The following is a 9,991-nucleotide window of genomic DNA, read 5'->3' as shown; positions in this document are numbered from 1 at the left end:
CATCCAACAAACCCACGACATGTCGATAGTTTGTTTCCTTATAAACACACTTTGGCGCGGCCCATCCAAACGATACAAGTCCTGTATCGGTCACGTGATTCTTTCTTAAAGCGATACCCGCACCGATACGGGGTTTCACTCTTGAGCTCTCGGCACAGTGTTGACGCACCAGTGTCGCTCGTCCCATCACTACAGGCCGCACAGTTATGACAAGTACACACACACACACACACACACCACACCACCACACACACAACACACACACACACACACACACACACACACACACACATACAGCCAACCCTTTTTTAGGTATCAAATACATGCATTTACCATTTTCTAAAGGTTTCCTGCTTCAAATGGATTAAACCAATACTTCTATTATTACAACTACTACTACTACTACTACCACTAATAATAATAATAATATATGTAGATAATAATAATAATACATGTTGAGAGTCTTCAGATTTTTAAGAGGGGCTGCGGTGGACACTTTGACAGGGTGGCGCCCATCAGGGGTGTCTGGAAGAGACTGGGGGGGACTGATGGTCGACCGGAAAAACTTGTGAGTGGCCTCCATGAGGAAACTCAAGGAAAAGTTCTGGTCCTTGATGAGTTCTGGACTGCAGAGTCACAATATCACTGACAGTGTTCTGTTACCTGCTATGACCTTGAACTGACCTTAATTTGCCAGTAGTAAAAGTAACAACTGAGGGATAGCGCCACCCAGCACCAACGATGGAAACACACAGATGTTGCTGTTCTTCTGATTGCTAATATAATTTGATTTAGTTATATAATTCTCTTCAGGATCTTTAAAAAAAACAAACAGAGGTATGTTGTCAACACATCAAAAACATTAAAACCCACTTTTTTCAGGGATGAGGAAGTCAAACAAGGTAACAGGTAGGAAAAACATAGATGAAGATTGATAATAATAACAATAATAACAATAATATACACCTATACGTTCGGCTCTTTAGCGCCGCCCTAGTGGCTTTCTGGAGCTTTTTCAAAAATATGAAAATGGAAAAAGATGGTGTGAATATATTTTTTGTTTTAATATAATTTCTGCCACAGGAAAAACACGACAAACATTCTTAAAATTTCCCAATGCTGTAAAAACTGTGTATAATCAATATTTAATTTCAACATCTCATTATAATAGAAGTTAAACTTAAAGCACCATCGTACACCAGAGTGGTCACGTGGTGCGTCATTCTCTCCAGGATGAGCTGCCCTGAGAATAAACATTTAATCAGGAATGCTTATTATGGATTGAGTTTGATCTCATTTCCTACAAGAACACCTTATTTGGATGTGTGATGTCACTCAGAAGCTGCTCCAATCTGCTCATTCTGAAGACAGGAGCTTCTTCAGCAGCTTTCAAGAGAAAATTTACACATACTCTTGATTGTTGGTCCAGTTCTGGGCCAGATTGTTTTAGCAGCAGGTTAGTTACTGCTGGTTTATAAGGCTGCACTATCCAGAAAAACAAACTTGATTCCAAAACCTGTTTCTAACCTTCCCCTTATCTTCAAAGTTATTGGGAACGTTGTGGCGAGTGAGAGGATGAAGAGTTCATTTGAGATGTTTGGATGCATTATTAGTTTATGATTGACAGATTAGTTGTTGGAACTGATAGTCATCAGTTTCTGAGAGGACGTGTTCCTGAGCGAGGAGTTTTTTTCAGCGACTTGCAGGTCAGAGCCAGGGACCAGAGGAAGATGAATATACCTGAAAAAGAGGACAGCAAAACAGTCATTTTGTCCTCAAATCACTACAAAACTGTATGGATTTCATATAAACTGTGCTCGCACTGACCCTGCAGGGAGTTCAGAACAGTGAATAAATAGACCCCAAGCAGGGAGACGTAGGTGAGTCCTGATAAGACCCAAGGTAGGCCCAGCACACAGCTGAGGCCCAGCAGATTGAAACCATCCCTCCACAGCCTGGCCCAGTTGTCGTCGTTCTTCTTCTTCCAGCCACTGCTGCTTCCACCACCTCTCATCCTCTTCCTCAATCCACACATCTTAAACACCACCAGGCAGACCATGCAAAAATTAAACAGTACCACCAGGAAGGGTAAGGCCGCGGTCGTGATGTAGCTGATCAACAGGCCCTGCGGGAACTGGCTGCTTATCCAACATCTGAGGAAAGAGAAGCTGATTTAGTTCAGAAAGAAGCAAACCCAGCATTCACCCCGTGAGTTCCAGCATCTTACAGCTGCACAGTTGAGTTGTAGTTGTCGTCACCTTTCAGTTGAATTGTGTGTTTACCATAAACGTTAAAGCTCACACAGAGCACCGCGGTCAGCGTTGGCAATCCTGCGCCAAGACAAAAGAAGCACAGAAGAGACGTCAGCTGGACTTGAAAGCAAAGCCAGAACTTTAATTTAAGCCATTTTTGAAGAAAACATAGGAGAGAATAAGATTCTAAATACTTGGTACGGTCCCCTCACCCCATGCCACCAGGCTGAGCTTGAGCATGTATCTCTTGATATAGATGTTAAAGACTCTGACTAAGAGCAGGTAGAGATGGAACCCTTCCACAGCCATCCACAGGAAGGTGGCCATCAGGGAGCAGTGTAACAAGAGACCCAGGCCCTTGCAGATCCAGTCCTCATCAGCTACATCAAGCACCAAAACCCAGCAACTGCTCAGCAGGAAGCTGAGGTGGAGGCACAGCAACGCTCCTGTGAGGTGGAGGTGCACACAAACTGTCTTATTTGGATGCCGTTGTCTGGAAGACAAACAACATGGTGACCTTTTATGGCGTGCATGGAACAGATGGAAGCCATGTAATCAGACAAATATGCAGGATCAGGGGTGTTTTTGTGTTTGACACCAACTGACATAATAATCATGATAAAAAAATGTTCTCTTTTTTCTGAATTTCCACTTAATTGCATCAATGTGCACCCTGTTTAAATAACCAGCTCCTTCCTGTTTCTGAGAACTGTCAGTGATGATGATGGTGATGATGGTGATGGTCTCTTCACTTACTGTATCCTGGCATAGATGATTAAAGCCAAGATTGTGAAGAAGACAGACAGAGCGGATCCGGTGAAGCTGATGTAGCTCAATGCTGGGGCACTGGCTTTTTCCACTGCTTCCACTACTTCCACTACTACAGCAAAGAAGCTGAGGTGGTCACAGCAGCAAACTATCTCAGCTTGAGTCACATTGGTATGGCAACCCTCTGTGCTCCAATATCCTGCAAACACACACACAGAATTACAAAAACCCCACAAATGTTGTTGCATCTTGTCTTTGGATGCTCACCCGTTCTGTCATCCAGGTATGTCTCCTGCCAAAACACACAAGCTGCCTCTTCTATCTGAAACATCGAACACGCTCGTCTTCAAAATGAAATAAAAGAATGGAATAATAGTCCAAGAATAATGCAAGAAAGACGTTCACCTCCTTATCGCGTCTGAAGGTCAATCTGACAGGTTGTAAGAGGTCCCTGACACGTCCGCTGCCGGCCTTCACGACCACAACTAAGTCGTCCAAAACAGTGCCTGAACGGTGGTGAGAGCGCCCTGCCGACCGTCCTTTCCCCCCACCTGGAGCGGGAGCAGGCTGCCAGCAACAAGGACATGTGACTTTAATGTACATTCCCTCACTGGGAGTTTGAAAGTTGTACAAAATCATTATCCTGAACGACAGCCTCTTATATCATTCGGATTTTTCCGACATGTTTACAGAGTTCTCCCCCATTTGATCCACATTCCTGCTGTGATGATCTCTGAATTGCAGCTGTTTTCTCTACTTAAAGAACGGTATATTTGTAGAGCTCAGAGTGTTTACAGCTGTTTACCTGGAAGAAGTTGCTGTTGAGCACAGTGACGACCAGCAGCACCTCGTCATCGGACACGTTGCCTCTGCTCATTTGGAGAGCCGAGGATGGGACGTTAACCCTACAGTTAGTCACTGATCTTTCAGCCTGAATACACAGAAATTAATTAGAACAGGGAAGCGTATTAAATCGGAATATCATGTTTATGTACAGAAAATATGGCCTCACTTCTTCCGACACATTTACCCTCAGATGGTGGAAGTTAGAATGTCGCAGTCTTTGCCTACAGGTGGTAATTTCCCGCTCATAACACCTATCAACACACATTTAATCAGTTACAATACACCTGAACTGGAGGCTTGCACGTTTCACGCCTACTTATGTTTAAACCTAACGTCTGCATTCAAAGTGTAGGAAAATTCGAAATAACGCTGCAGAAAGTTTCATTTCCTTAAAAGTCCTTGTTGCTACGTCATGGGGGGCTAACACGGATCACTTCAGGAGCATCTGTCTGCGTCAGAAGCCTTGACTTTCCTCAAAAGGGTTTTAGAACGTTTCTTTTTAATACAGCTGACAGGAAGGTGCAGATACTTAATTATGCAGCGTCTGTTACAGTTAACTTTGCCTCGTGTCACTATTACTATTACAAGGCTGTGAGAGATCATTTATTTTCAGCTTTGTATGCCGAGAAAAGACGGAAGATGGTGTTGAATTGATCACAAAGCGGACTGATTAAGCACGAGCTTGACTAAAGAATACCAGCACTCATGCTCCAGGAGAGTCTGACCTTCATAGTCATAATTTCTAAGATCGGATGAATATTTTTGATCAGCCGACATGGTCACAATCACACCTTCCTGAGCTAAACAGCAATCAAATATTCAATGGGTGAAAGAAAAACTGAAAGAATGTCAGACATTGAACAGAAAATAAAACTAAAATAATTAGTGAGGGTTAAAATGAAAAATTACAGAAGATCTGACTTCAGGAGCAGATGGAAAATATCCTTTCAAAACATCAGTTATTATTGTCACATAGAGTAAACTTAAAATACCAAGTGAATAAATCTGTGAACTGCCACAGGGCAGTAGGGATCATTACTAACAGCACATTTCCTGACTTACTTTGTCCAGGAGCCGTTTGCTTGCGAACACCAGTGGGGAACAGCATTGCAGTCTGTAGAAATCAAGGTCAGAGAAAGTCACAAGATAAACCCAAACCCAACCAGAACATGAAAAACATCACATTTAGCCAATGTGACAATAAAGCAATTCAGTTAAAGTCCCTAATGTCACTTTGTAAATGTTTTACTTTGGAGTGATGAGCCTCACTGGACCCCAAAAATGTCATGACAGGACCACTGATACGCAGGACGACGCAACTCACCCAGAGCTTCAAGTCTTGCTAAAAAGAAAAGTGTAAAAAGACAAAGAGTAATCCACATTGTTCTGGACGTTGGCACTGGGAAAGGACGATCTGTCGAATGACTGTTCTGCTTTCTGAAGGTTTGTTTAGACATGATCGGAGTTTTACATCTACATTACTTGTGGTTAGATGACAAAAAATACAGAAAGTCAGTCAATATGTCACACTCTGCTCCAGCCCATGGACTCAGTACTTTTCCACTCCCCTGCTCACACCACACCCTCTGATCACCACACCTGCCCTCTCACTATCACACACACACCACTGCCCTCACTCATCATCATCAGTTCACCTATCAGTATATATTCTCCAGCCTCACACTCACTCAGTGCCAGATTGTCCCTGCTATGCATGACCTTCCAGCGTTTACCTGCCTGTCTTCCCGGTATCGACCCTGCCTGTGTACGACCTGCCTGCTCTGCCTGACCCCCGGTAAATTAACTCTGTCTTCTGTTTTGACCACGAGCTCAGCCAGTCTCCCTCTGGATTGTTTGCCTGATTCTGCCTGCCTCCAGGTTACTGAACTTTTGCCTGCCTCGACCAAGTCCACTGCCCCGCCCTCGAACTGTTCTTTGTTTGCCAGATTACAGTTAATAAACCTGTTAACTGATCATCAGTTTATTGCCTGTTTTGTACTGCACTTGGGTCCATACCAAACCCGTCACAGTCGTGTCTGGTTTTGTGCTTTTCTGTCCACCTGCAGAAAGACCACCTGCCTACACACACACAAAGAATGTGTATTAGAAGCTGCAGCTGGCTCTATAAACAGGTGGTAATTTTACATTTGAAGATGAAAATAACAGCACCAAACTCCTTCACCACCACTCCTTGAACCCCACAAATGTTCTGTGTATTTCTATTAAACTGTAATCACATGAGTGCGGTCCTCTTGTCTCATGTTTAAAAATCCATCCATACTATGTGAACGACTAAGAGTTATTGCTGGTTTAGACTTTTACCTCCTGTGTTAGCTTCAAGCTGATTTTTGATATGTTCAAAGAGCGTCTAACCACTTCCCTGTGTAGTTATTTCCTTTTTGGGTGAACCTGAGTGGACTCTTCACAGTGTTCACCTGTCCCCCAAACAACTCATTAGTCTCATAAAAAGTGCTTCTATGTGCACTTTTTTCTTTTTCTGCTGTGCTGTTCTTTTGCTGGTTGTAATCAACAACCGGTCATCTGTTGAAAAGCCCAAATCTTTCATGTGGAAACTCCGGCAGACAAATCCTCGCTGACTTTCTTTAATATGAATGATTATGACAGTTTTATTACCATAAAAAGTAAGAAAGTAAGCAAAGTTGCCAGAATATTTAAAACAAATTTCAAAACTTACAGATCATTTTCTGCTCTCTGTGGGACATGAGTGACGGTCCTGTTGAGAAGACATCCTGGACTCTCTCAGGAGGTCAACGGAGGTCACAATTTGTGTAGTGGACAATGGGACTAACTACCTACAGCTTCTGACCAGTTTCCATAGTTCAGGAAAGTGCAGCAAATCCATATTTGGACACAAAATATGTGTGGCACTGAGTGTGTTTGATGTATTTGCGAAATACATCAAATACGAGAACGTAGCGTGAAGTGAGAGCAGCTTTTCTCCTTCCCAGTGGTACAAATACATATCAACAAAACCTTGACAGAAAACCTCTTTTGATAGTTAATTTGACTCTTAAATGGTTCCCCAGACAGCACAGAAAGCAAATCAAGCACCGGCCAGTTCAGCAGGGAGCCATATTTTGTGTCCAAATATGGATTTGCTGCACTTTATAACGTCTTCCTTCTTCGTCCCTAACTTTCACAGCATGATGCCTAAATCACAAATGCATCCTCCATCAGGCCTCCCCGGGACGTCTTCATCCTCGATCCTCATGCTAGATCCTCCTCAGAAGTGGCTCCACTTCCAACATCTGGAGTGTGACCACTTTAAAAAGTTTAAAAAGCTTGTTGACTTACATGGTGAGGGATTCCCTTCTTCACCATCTTCCCAGGAGAGCTTTTGGAGGTGTGTTCCTCTTGGGAGGGACTGCAGAACAAAAAGATCCTGTCCAAATCCCAAATGTAGCCTTTTTTTTATCCAGTCCCAGACCAGTGGGACTTCCAGAGGTCAGACTGTTCTTCCACTTTCCTTATTAAGCTTCTCTCAGCCTTACTTCTTCCTGAACTGTTGAAACTGGTCAGAAGCTGTAGGTAGTTAGTCCCATTGTCCACTACACAAATTGTGACCTCCGTTGACCTCCTGAGAGAGTCCAGGATGTCCTCTCATCAGGACCGTCACTCATGTCCCACAGAGAGCAGAAAATGATCTGTAAGTTTTGAAATTTTGTTTAAATATTCTGGCAACTTTGCTTTACTTTCTTACTTTTTATGGTAATAAAACTGTCATAATCATTCATATTATTATAGAAAGTCAGTGAGGATTTGTCTGCCGGAGTTTCCACATGAAAGATTTGGGCTTTTCAACAGATGACCGGTGTTGATTACAACCAGCAAAAGAACAGCACAGCAGAAAAAGAAAAAGGTGCACAAAGAAGCACTTTTTATGAGACTAATGAGTCCAGAACTGGACCAACAATCAAGAGTATGTGTAAATTTTCGCTTGAAAGCTGCTGAAGAAGCTCCTGTCTTCAGAATGAGCAGATTGGAGCAGCTTCTGAGTGACATCACACATCCAAATAAGGTGTTCTTGTAGGAAATGAGATCAAACTCAATCCATAATAAGCATTCCTGATTAAATGTTTATTCTCAGTGCAGCTCATCCTGGAGAGAATGACGCACCACGTGACCACTCTGGTGTACGATGGTGCTTTAAGTTTAACTTCTATTATAATGAGATGTTGAAATTAAATATTTATTATACACAGTTTTTACAGCATTGGAAAATTTTAAGAATGTTTGTTGTGTCTTTCCTGTGGCAGAAATTATAATAAAACAAAAAATATATTCACACCATCTTTTTCCATTTTCATATTTTTGAAAAAGCTCCAGATAGCCACTAGGGCGGCGCTAAAGAGCCGAACGTATAAGTATATTATTCGTATTATTATTGCTATTATTATTATTATATTTTTTTATCATTATGATAATAATCAATCTTCATCCATGTTTTTCCTACCTGTTACCTTGTTTGACTTCCTCATCCCTGAAAAAAGTGGGTTTTAATGTTTTTGATGTGTTGACAACATACCTCTGTTTGTTTTTTTTTAAAGATCCTGAAGAGAATTATATAACTAAATCAAATTATATTAGCAATCAGAAGAACAGCAACATCTGTGCGTTTCCATCGTTGGTGGTGGGTGGCGCTATCCCTCAGTTGTTACTTTTACTACTGACAAATTAAGGTCAGTTCAAGGTCATAGCAGGTAACAGAACACTGTCAGTGATATTGTGACTCTGCAGTCCAGAACTCAAGTGTTTGTGTTTGTTTGTGTGTGTGTGTGTGTTGTGTGTGTGTGTGTGTGTGGTGTGTGTGTGTGTGTGTGTACTGCAGTCTTTTGGGTTTAGCATGTCATAACTGTGCAGCTTGTGAAGCCCTTTGAGGCAAACAATGTGATTATTTTGAAGGAAAAAAATCACAAACAAACAAATCCAAAAAACAGGCACCAAATATCTCATTTTGACCAAATCTGAGTTGGGCTGATGTATGAAATGGCTGCATGTCAGTCAGTTATACGACAGGGGGCAGTAGAACACCAAATACATCAAATACAAGAACGTAGCGTGGAAGTGAGAGCAGCTTTTCTCCTTCCCAGTGGTACAAATACATATCAACAAAAACCTTGACAGAAAACCTCTTTTGATAGTTAATTTGACTCTTAAATGGTTCCCCAGACAGCACAGAAAGCAAATCAAGCACCGGCCAGTTCAGCAGGGAGCCATATTTTGTGTCCAAATATGGATTTGCTGCACTTTATAAACGTCTTCCTTCTTCGTCCCTCACTTTCACAGCATGATGCCTAAATCACAAATGAATCCTCCATCAGGCCTCCCCGGGACGTCTTCATCCTCGATCCTCATGCTAGATCCTCCTCAGAAGTGGCTCCATTTCCAACATCTGGAGTGTGACCACTTTAAAAAGTTTAAAAAGCTTGTTGACTTACATGGTGAGGGATTCCCTTCTTCACCATCTTCCCAGGAGAGCTTTTGGAGGTGTGTTCCTCTTGGGAGGGACTGCAGAACAAAAAGATCCTGTCCAAATCCCAAATGTAGCCATTTTTTTATCCAGTCCCAGACCAGTGGGACTTCCAGAGGTCAGACTGTTCTTCCACTTTCCTTATTAAGCTTCTCTCAGCCTAACTTCTTCCTGAACTGTTGAAACTGGTCAGAAGCTGTAGGTAGTTAGTCCCATTGTCCACTACACAAATTGTGACCTCCGTTGACCTCCTGAGAGAGTCCAGGATGTCCTCTCAACAGGACCGTCACTCATGTCCCACAGAGAGCAGAAAATGATCTGTAAGTTTTGAAATTTTGTTTAAATATTCTGGCAACTTTGCTTTACTTTCTTACTTTTTATGGTAATAAAACTGTCATAATCATTCATATTATTATAGAAAGTCAGCGAGGATTTGTCTGCCGGAGTTTCCACATGAAAGATTTGGGCTTTTCAACAGATGACGTTGTTGCTGGTGTTGATTACAACCAGCAAAAGAACAGCACAGCAGAAAAAGAAAAAGGTGCACATAGAAGCACTTTTTATGAGACTAATGAGTTGTTTGGGGGACAGGTGAACACTGAAGAGTCCACACAGGTTCACTCAAAAAGGAAAT

General features: G+C 42.2%; 1 long non-coding RNA gene and 1 pseudogene across 1 annotated transcript; one reads left to right on the top strand and one right to left on the bottom strand.

Annotated features, from left to right (window-relative positions):
• Window positions 1-1,040: 1,040 nt before the first annotated feature.
• LOC130521796 (adhesion G-protein coupled receptor G5-like) lies at window positions 1,041-5,356 on the bottom strand (annotated as a pseudogene).
• Window positions 5,357-5,568: 212 nt separating this feature from the next.
• LOC130521770 (uncharacterized) lies at window positions 5,569-5,840 on the top strand. Its single transcript, XR_008949443.1, has 2 exons — window positions 5,569-5,661; window positions 5,745-5,840. It is a non-coding gene; the product is annotated as an uncharacterized LOC130521770 (long non-coding RNA).
• Window positions 5,841-9,991: the final 4,151 nt, after the last annotated feature.

The sequence above is a fragment of the Takifugu flavidus genome, chromosome 2 (genome assembly GCF_003711565.1).
Source record: "Takifugu flavidus isolate HTHZ2018 chromosome 2, ASM371156v2, whole genome shotgun sequence".
Classification (NCBI taxonomy): Eukaryota; Metazoa; Chordata; class Actinopteri; order Tetraodontiformes; family Tetraodontidae; genus Takifugu; species Takifugu flavidus.
This window is presented reverse-complemented; position numbering and strand designations above follow the sequence as displayed.